A 9,944-nucleotide genomic window follows, 5' to 3' on the forward strand; every position below is an offset into this window, starting at 1 on the left:
GCGCGCTCACCTGGGCGGTGACGGCTAGCAGCTCTGCCGCGCTCCGGGGTCGGGCGGGGGTCACGGGGTCACGGGGTCACGGGGTCGGGCGGGGCTTCTGAGGTCCCACCGGGTCGACAGGTCTGGCCGGAACCTAGTCCCTTGCCCAATGGCGTCCCCTGGTGCGGCGCGTCCGTCGCCCTAGCTCATCCCCCGGGCGTGGCGCTGCTACAGCAGGTTCCGGACGTAAACATTCCGGCGGGTCCCTGCTCTTGGGGCAGGCCGGCCCAGCTGTCGCTCGATGCTGCGCTATCCTGACCAACCTGCGGCGACAGGGGCTCTGGGCAGCTGGTGGTGTCGGTTCTCACCTGTGTTCGTTTCTATAGGCACAGTCTCTGCTGCTGCCTTAATGGACCGCAGTCTGAGGACCTCAGCTCCTCAAGATCAGAGTGACCAGCGGGGAAATGCAGATTGCTGGGCTCCCTGGGCGTGCAGCTTGGGGCTGTGCGTCCGCTCCGCGGGGAGTTCCAAACAGACCAAAATCTGAGACTGTCCTCAAAGAGGCCGAAACTAGGCATGATCTTCACTTGCTGTCAGTGAGGGAAAGCTGGTCATAGCAGTCCACCCAGCCAGCCGAAACCCTGACTTTCTTGTAAAATAAAGATAACCGAACATGCTGGCAGAGCATGGGTGGAAATCACCTGCAGACCTGGTGCACACAGTGCAGCAAAGGGCTGTCCCTGCCGTCCTTCTGGGGGGAGGGACAGAGGGGAGCTTCAGGAGCCGAAGGACCATCTGGAGGGAGCTGCTGGGTCTGCAGGGCATTTGTAACACTGGGCCCCAGCCTCTGAGGCCCTGGGTCCCCTCCCACTAGGTGTCATCCAGAAAGGAGGGAGTCCAGGCCTCAGCCATGCCTCCCACAGGCTGGGCCTGGGTGGGGATTCACTGCCTCCTGTGGGACTGGGCAGGCTGACGGGTGCAAAAGGACCAAGAGGGAGGGACAGAGGAACAGTGATGTCTACCACTGGGACAAAGGCCACCTGGAGCTCAGGACTCCTGGGCTTAAATGTCTTTCTGCAGTCCCCACTCGTGGTTCCCAGGGAAGTTGAAGGGCTCAGCCGTGCACTGAGGTGGGGTGGGGCTGGGGACAGCTCGAACCTGCTCATTCCACTGCAACAGCTGAGGATGGTGGCCCTGGGAGCCACGTGGCCTGGCTCCCTGCAAGAGGGTGCGATAAGACCGATCCCGTCTGTGCCCTGGGCTCTCCCGGTGGGCACTGCAGGGGTTGCTCATGAGCTCAGGTGGTCAGGAAGGAGCGACGTTTGAGGACAGCCCCTGACACACGAGACGTGGGCTACAACCCTTGGCAAAAACCACTGCAGGGAGCAGGGCCAGCCCAGTGAAGCTGAAAGACCCCGATCCTGCCCTCAGAGCTGAGGTGCCATGTTCCCTGGAGTCATGTCCCCAGGACATGGAGGGGACCATAGGATGGAGAACATGGTGCCTGAGTGGAAATCTGGTGGAAGGGCCAGAAAACAAGGGGAATCTTCTGAAGGTGACTCAGACCAAGAGGGAAGCGGGAGAGGGAAGGTGCAGAAACCAGGCGTGTCCAGGTGCACAGCCTGCAGATGGCGCGGCTTCAGGGAGGAGAACAGAGAGCAGAGCAGGGCACCAAGAAAGGACATCTGGAGAACTGGGCACTCAGGCCGCAGAGCGTGTGGCGCTGCTGGAGGCCTCCATGTCAACCCAGCTGCAGCCGAGCGGAGGACAGCAGGCCTCAGTGAGGCTGTGATGCCAGCCGCACTGCTGTCAGAGAACGTCCACCACCATCCTCACGCTGGCCAGCCCCCTGCATCACCAGTCCAAATGCAGCCCAGACATTTGCCCAAGAAACAGATGGAAAACATGGGGAAGAGTCTTCCAGTGGCCAGAGGGCAGTGTTGGCTGCCACAGGTGTGGACGGTCCCTGCCTGCCATCCAGGAGACAGGCTAACCTCTCAGGGCCACCCGAGTGCAGCCTCAGCCCATGCCTTGAGCTTAGGCAGCTGAGTTCCACACCCCAGATGCCCTGCACACCCAGCACACACAGCCCATCACCCTGTGGCCGAAAACTCAGTCCTGTCCCCGCTGCCCATCCAACAACGAGGACAGGGCTTTGAGAAAAAGGAAAGAGCAGGTTTGTGGCTTTGCCAGCAAAGGAGACCCCCAGGGGCTCCTGTCCCAGAGGCTGATTCCGCCTGTCAGCAGGACCCGGGGCTGTTAAGGAGGTGGCTCAAAGGCCACATTCCCGGGTCCACTGGTGCAGTGTGATTCCCCTGTTAATGTGGGGGACAGTCTTTCTGAGATCTTCTGGTGCCAAACCCAAAGTCTGGATCACTGGGTCCTGGGGTGGGTGTGTGCTCAGGGACAGAGCTCCGCCGACGAGGGGAAGAAAGGCCACCTGTTTCCCTGAGTCTAGGGAGGAGCAGGAGAGAGGAAGAGGTGAAACACGTCCATTTTAAAACTCAGGGGCCGTGGCCGAGCAGCCTGGGCTACACCAAAGCACAGAGTGGACACTGTTACAACCCCAACACCTCACATCCCAACACCCTCACACCCAACAGCCCAATGCTTAGTCCCCCTCGCCTCACAGGGCTCAGCCTTCTCCAGAGGACTCCCTCCCTGCTGGGGCTTGGGGAGGACTGGAGGTGCCCGCTCCCCTCCTCCCCTCCTCCTTACCCCCAGCTTCATGAGCCCAGCCTGCGTCCGGATCCCACCTTCCACCTGACAGAGTCCACGGGTGCCCGGTTTGCTCACAGAGGGAGCCTGGCTCACGTCACCAACGTGGCCCTGCCCTGTGGGCTCTGGGAGCTGGGTCACCAGGGAGTGGTGTCCTGTAGGAAGGCAGGGGGAGAGGCAGCCCTGGAACCTTGCAGAGGCCTCCTGTGATCCATGGGGGGACAGAGGTGAAGGGCCAGCAGCCAGGCGAGGCCAGGAGAGCTGCGGGAGGGGAGACTTGCAGACTTCTCAGCAGCTGGGATCAGCATCTGAGGATGCTCCCATGGAGGGTCTGGGTGGCAAGGAGCTGAGGCCGCCCTCCCTGGTCCAAGAGGAGCCTCCGAGGCAGAGCTTCTGCAGCCCCAGCTGGCATCTGGGAGTGGCCACAGGGCCCCACCGGGCGGCTCCTGGATCCCTCGTGCTCCAAGTCACCGCTGGCTCTCAGGGCACCGAGCTTCCAGGCAGTCTGAAGGGGGCAGCGAGGAGTGAGCTCAGACCTCCCTGAGTCTCGGTTTCTCCCTGAAGGTGAGTGGGCCCGCCGCAGGGGCGTCAGGGCATCCCACAGGGAGCCGGTGAGGCGCAGGTGGGAGAGGCAGGTGCTTGGGGTGCAGCCCTGTCGCCCTCACAAAGCAGCCGCACGGATCTCCAGGTCTTGGGGCAGGAAGGGCTCTGGAGGATCCAGGTCAGACAGGTGGTGTCCACCGCTTCTGGGGAGAGTGGGGTTTGGACTGGTCCTGAGAGGGCAGCAGGGTGGTGCTTGGTGGGGCACGGGGTAGACGAGGCCCAGAGGCAGGGCTGGAGCTCTGCGGGGTGACCGGTAGGGTGCGGGTGAGGCTGTGAGGTGGGTGGGCCAGACCTGGCTGAGAGGAGGGAAATGGGGCACAGAGGCCACCTGGGCCAGCGGCATGTGGTGGGCACCAGGGTCTGCTGAGGAATCCGGGCAGCCAGTGGTCCTCCCCAGGCTCCGGCTCAGATACCAGCAGGACCACAGGCTGCGGTGGAGAGCGCCACTGGAGAAGCGGCTGTCAGCGGCTGCACAAAACAGGAGCAGGGCTTCGGCCAGCACCGGGCGCTGCTCCTCCTCCTCCTTCCTCGGACCTGATTGCTCCCATTCTCTCCTTCCCATGAGTCGCGTGGTTCGAGGAGGCAGTCCTGGGCCTCCAGCCCCGGAAGGCAGACCAGTGCTGGGGGCCACTCGCCTCTCCAGGGTATGGGCCAGGGAGTGAGGGCGAGTCTGGGGGCGTTCCTCACCCACGGAGAGAGGCGAGGAAGAAGCAGCCGTGTTGTCCATGGTGGCTGCGGCCTCTGTGTGGCCCAAAGCTCGCTCCCCTCCTCCAGTGCCAGTCTGGTGACAAGGACACCGTTGGAGAAAAAGGAAAAAGCAGGTTTATGGCTTTGCTAGCAAAAGAGCAACACGGGGACTCCTGTCCCCAAGGCTGTGATTCGCCCATCCGTGGGAATGAGGGACTGTTAAAGAGGTGATTCGGAGAAAGTGAGATTGGGGAGGAGAGGTCAGGGAGAAGAAGATGGGGAAAAAGAAAAACAAACATGTGATTTTCAGAGTGACAAGGGATACAGTCAAGGCATCAAGTGAACCCCTGTGACATCTGTATGTGATGCTTGGAATCACTGGAGGCATCTTGTCACCACGAGGCACACATCCCTGAGAATGATCAATGTGAGGACAGGCAGGCAGACAGACTCTGGGCCCTGGGTCTGGTCCAGAGCTGGTCAGCATATCTGGGCCTGTCCTGCTGCAGACCTCCGTCTGGAGGCCACCACCCTCTCCTTCCTGCTTTGGCTGTTCTGAGTGTGGATTTAAGTTGCCTGTTGGGGACCAGGAGGGAGGTGGACCCCTTGGCAAGCAGTCAAACCATGAGCCTCAGGAAAGCTGAGGAGGGACGAGCCCCACTGGGGGTCAGAACTAATGCTCTGTCCCTGGGTGGTGGACGCGCGTCCCAGCTGGGGGCACGGGGTCCAGGTGAGGGTCAGGGTGCTGATGGGTGAGATTCCCTGCCTGTCTGGTTGGGGAAGGCTTTGGAGCTGGACAGAGAATGTGAACTTCGGCCTTCTCTGGGGGTCCCAAAAGTCACTGCCTAGTTGTGCTCTTGTCACCATCTTCTCAGAAGGCCCACGTCGGCTGGGATGGTGCCGAAGCGTGGGGTAAAGCTGCAGCCCCTCCTCAGGACCCCCTGGAGGCCCGCCCTGCACTGCCTCAGGCCGGCCGGGGTGCTTTGCCTGATGGCCTCCCCAGGGCCAGCAGCAGCCCCAGGCAGCCCACCCTCCTGCAGTGCTCCTCGCGGGCCACCTGCCCCTGCGTCCGTGCAGAGTGCGGCCAAGCTGAGCGGGGCCGAGTGCTCCTGGCCCGTCTTACCTTGGAGCAGGTGTCTGCAGGGAGCCTGCAGGCCCAGGGAAACCGTGGGCTTATTTGTATTTGTTTCCAACGGCAAAATTCAAACTCCTAAGGAAAAAAAAATTAGATTTGGGGGAAATCTGTACTTACCTGGGTGAGCGGAGCAGCTTCCCCACACCTAAAGACTCTTTCCTGCTCCTCTCTTCTTTCACTTCTTTGAAGTTTAGATTTAGAGACGGGACCTCGTGGGTTGCTCCAGCCGGTCTCAGACTCCTGGGCGACTCTGTCTCCCTCCTGGGCCTGAGTAGCTGGGAACACAGGCCGGAGCCACCGCGGGCTCTCAACTTTCCTATGGTGACAATATCGACTAAGGTGTGATGACATGATAAGACATACTGCCATGTGGATGCAGCCTCTGTGAACGAGCATTCTTCAAATGGCCAATGCAGGGTGTTCCAAATCATGTGGGCAAAAGATCAACTCAGTGGAAACAATGGACCCATGTAGCAGCAGCAAGAGTGCAGGGGTTTCTTTTTGGATACAGCGTTACAGCTAAACTTTAAGCAGTGCTCACCTGTCCAGGCGTGGTGGCCCCACCTGTAGTCCCAGCAGCTCGGGAGGCTGAGGCAGGAGGATCACAGGTTCAAGTTCAGCCTCAACAACTTAGCTAGACCCTGTCTCAAAATTTAAAAAAAAAATGAGGTGCTGGGGATGTAGCTCAGTGGGTAAGCACCCATGGGTTCAACCTTCAGTACCAAAAACAAATAAATCAATAGATAAATAAAAAGAAGTGCTCACCTGTCAGGTCTCGGTGTGGTAGCAGAGATTATCCACCTTTACCCAAAAGGCAATTCCCGTGTGGCCCCCAGAAGGAGCGGGTGTGGGTTCCTCACAGTGCACCCCCTGGCGGGTGCCAGGTGTGTCAACGTATGTCAACCCCAGGTCACACCAGGCTGAGAGCAGAAGCAGATGAGTGCCTAGCCTCCATCTGTGCAGGGGTGCCAGCTGCCCCTGTGTCCGTGGGTCTGTCTCTGTATGGAGTGGATCCCTGGAGAACATCACCTGGCCAACTGGGAGCCACTGTGGATCATGGAGTAGAGCTGGAGAGGACAGTGTGGTCCTGGGGTCCAGCTGCCTGCAAGGGCCAGTCACCCAGAGCTGCCCAAGAGGCTGAAGGCAGGAGGCCAGGAGATGCCTGGTCCTGGGTCCTGGTGTGGGGTGCAGAGCTCCACCTGACTTAGGTGGTCACCACCTGACGACCCATCTTCAGTTGAAGACATCACGAGTGGGCGCTGCATCTTCCGCACCTGCCCACCTTGGCTCGGCACCGGGGTCCTGCCACCCAGTGGCAGCTGTCTCCTGGGGCTTGAACAGGTGACCAGGCTGCCTGTTCAGCATCACAGGAGAGGGTGGACTGCATGTTGCTGGCCCAGGTAAAGATCCAAGTCCAAACTGAGAGCCCCGTTTCCACTGGTCTCCTTGGTGTCTGCACAGCACTCCTAAAACCCACCTCAGCAAGGGGAGTGCAAGATGGCATGTGTGCTGTGGCCCCTGTCCCAGGCCCTGGCCCCAGCTGGAGGCTGGTGACAGATCGAATCTCCCCCCAACCTTCTGTCTCAAAGCTGCCATGAAGAGACTCTCTGACCCCCCAGAGGGTCCCACCCCACGCCCTGAGGGAGGGATGCTGCCCTCTCCAGAGGTCCAGAGCCCCACGGCTGTCTGCATCGCCCACGCTGTCTGGGCTTGGCCCCCGGTGCCTGCCCAGCGCAGTCCCAGAGGACAGGTCAAGGCCACTGGGAAGCAGCTTCCTGGGCCACCGGCCTCTTCCTATGTCCTCGTCATACACCAGCAGACAGGGCTCCCTGAGGCATGAGCCACCCCAGTGCAGGCCCGGCCCCCCAGACAGCCAGGACCCTGCCCCTGCCGGCACACGTCTTCCGCCAGGGCCCCTCCCGCTCAGGGCCACAGTTGCCTCCACATCCGAGCCGGCCCGGCTCTTCCTCCATCCTTCTTATTTGGGGCAATGGCATTTTTATAACCTTCTCTGAATGATGACAAGTTATACATTCACTGGGAAAAAGCAGATGGAGACCCAGAGACCATCTGTGGTCTCACTAGGCCCAGCCACCTGCAGCTGCCTGTCTGGGCCCCCAGCTGCGCTTGTCGTGGGCACGTGTGTGTGTGTACGCACCTGTGTGTGCGCACCTGTGTGTCTGTTCACACTGTGTGTCTGTGTGTGTGTGTTCACAGGCTGAGGCGCCTGGCTGTCCCCTGCCTCCCCTGGGTCTGGCTGCACACACCTGGCCACGTGGCCAAGCAGCGTCGAGGGTCCCCCCCCCCCCCCCCCCCCCCCCCCCGCCTAGGGCCAGGACCAGGACTCACGGCTCTACTTCCTGACTACCTGTGGCTGGGGATGTGACTCCGGAAACCCGACCTGTTTCCAAGTCCCCCATGTGCTTCCCGCCTCGGGGCCAGCTCCCAGCCTCCCAACAGCCCTGCTGCTCCCCACGTGCCACCGACCCAGCGCCAGGCCCCAGCGCCACCTGCACACCTGATCAGGGCCCACGCAGAACGGCCTGGGAGCCGTGGGTGAGTCCTATTTGCCACCTGTTCCAGAGTCTCTGAGCCTCGGTTTTGCCCTCCAGAGAATGGATCAGCTGGTGCTGCGGGGGGGAGCCCTGGTGGAGAACCCGGAGGCCACCGGCCTCGGAAACAGCCTCAGCAGACGGAGAGGCTCCTTGTAGACCAGGGGGACCCGACCTGAGTGGGGGGCTGCTGAGGCTGCTGGCGAAGGGGGTCCTGGGCGTGAGGTGTGTGTGTGAGTGTGTGTGTGTGTTCACAGGCTGAGGTGTGTGTGTGTGTGTGTGTTCACAGGCTGAGGTGTGTGTGTGTGTGTTCACAGGCTGAGGTGTGTGTGTGAGTGTTCACAGGCTGAGGTGTGTGTGTGTGTGTGTGTTCACAGGCTGAGGTGTGTGTGTGAGTGTTTGTGTGTGTGTGTCTGTGTGTGCACAGACTGAGGTGTGTGTGTGTGCACAGGCTGAGGTGTGTGTGTGTGTGTGTTCACAGGCTGAGGTGTGTGTGTGTGTGTTCACAGGCTGAGGTGTGTGTGTGTGTGTGTGTTCACAGGCTGAGGTGTGTGTGTGAGTGTGTGTGTGTGTTCACAGGCTGAGGTGTGTGTGTGTGTGTGTTCACAGGCTGAGGTGTGTGTGTGTGCGCACAGGCTGAGGTGTGTGTGTTCACAGGCTGAGGTGTGTGTGTGTGTGTGTGTTCACAGGCTGAGGTGTGTGTGTGTGCGCACAGGCTGAGGTGTGTGTGTGTGTGTGTGTGTGTTCACAGGCTGAGGTGTGTGTGTGTGTGTTCACAGGCTGAGGGGTGTGTGTGTGTATTCACAGGCTGAGGTGTGTGTGTGTGTGTTCACAGGCTGAGGGGTGTGTGTGTGTATTAACAGGCTGAGGTGTGTGTGTGTGTGTTCACAGGCTGAGGTGTGTGTGTGTGTGTGTTCACAGGCTGAGGTGTGTGTGTGTGTGCACAGGCTGAGGTGTGTGTGTGTGTGTGTGTTCACAGGCTGAGGTGTGTGTGAGTGTGTGTTCACAGGCTGAGGTGTGTGTGTGTGTGTTCACAGGCTGAGGTGTGTGTGTGTGTGTGTGTGTTCACAGGCTGAGGTGGGTGTGTTCACAGGCTGAGGTGTGTGTGTGTGTGTGTGTTCACAGGCTGAGGTGTGTGTGTGAGTGTTTGTGTGTGTGTGTCTGTGTGTGCACAGACTGAGGTGTGTGTGTGTTCACAGGCTGAGGTGTGTGTGTGTGTGTGTGTTCACAGGCTGAGGTGTGTGTGTGTGTGTTCACAGGCTGAGGTGTGTGTGTGTGTGTGTTCACAGGCTGAGGTGTGTGTGTGAGTGTGTGTGTGTGTTCACAGGCTGAGGTGTGTGTGTGTGTGTGTTCACAGGCTGAGGTGTGTGTGTGTGCGCACAGGCTGAGGTGTGTGTGTTCACAGGCTGAGGTGTGTGTGTGTGTGTGTTCACAGGCTGAGGTGTGTGTGTGTGCGCACAGGCTGAGGTGTGTGTGTGTGTGTGTGTGTGTTCACAGGCTGAGGTGTGTGTGTGTGTGTTCACAGGCTGAGGGGTGTGTGTGTGTATTCACAGGCTGAGGTGTGTGTGTGTGTGTTCACAGGCTGAGGGGTGTGTGTGTGTATTAACAGGCTGAGGTGTGTGTGTGTGTGTTCACAGGCTGAGGTGTGTGTGTGTGTGTGTTCACAGGCTGAGGTGTGTGTGTGTGCGCACAGGCTGAGGTGTGTGTGTGTGTGTGTTCACAGGCTGAGGTGTGTGTGAGTGTGTGTTCACAGGCTGAGGTGTGTGTGTGTGTGTTCACAGGCTGAGGTGTGTGTGTGCGCACAGGCTGAGGTGTGTGTGTGTGTGTGTTCACAGGCTGAGGTGTGTGTGTGTGCGCACAGGCTGAGGTGTGTGTGTGTGTGTATTCACAGGCTAAGGTGTGTGTGTGTTCATAGGCTGAGGTGTGTGTGTGTGCGCACAGGCTGAGGTGTGTGTGTGTGTGTTCACAGGCTGAGGTGTGTGTGTGTGTGTCTGTGTGTGCACAGACTGAGGTGTGTGTGTGTGCACAGGCTGAGGTGTGTGTGTGTGTGTTCACAGGCTGAGGTGTGTGTGTGTGTGTTCACAGGCTGAGGGGTGTGTGTGTTCACAAGCTGAGGTGTGTGTGTGTGTGTTCACAGGCTGAGGTGTGTGTGTGTGTGTTCACAGGCTGAGGGGTGTGTGTGTGTATTCACAGGCTGAGGTGTGTGTGTGTGTGTTCACAAGCTGAGGTGTGTGTGTGTGTGTTCACAGGCTGAGGTGTGTGTGTGTGTG

Source organism: Urocitellus parryii, chromosome 15 (genome assembly GCF_045843805.1).
Source record: "Urocitellus parryii isolate mUroPar1 chromosome 15, mUroPar1.hap1, whole genome shotgun sequence".
Classification (NCBI taxonomy): Eukaryota; Metazoa; Chordata; class Mammalia; order Rodentia; family Sciuridae; genus Urocitellus; species Urocitellus parryii.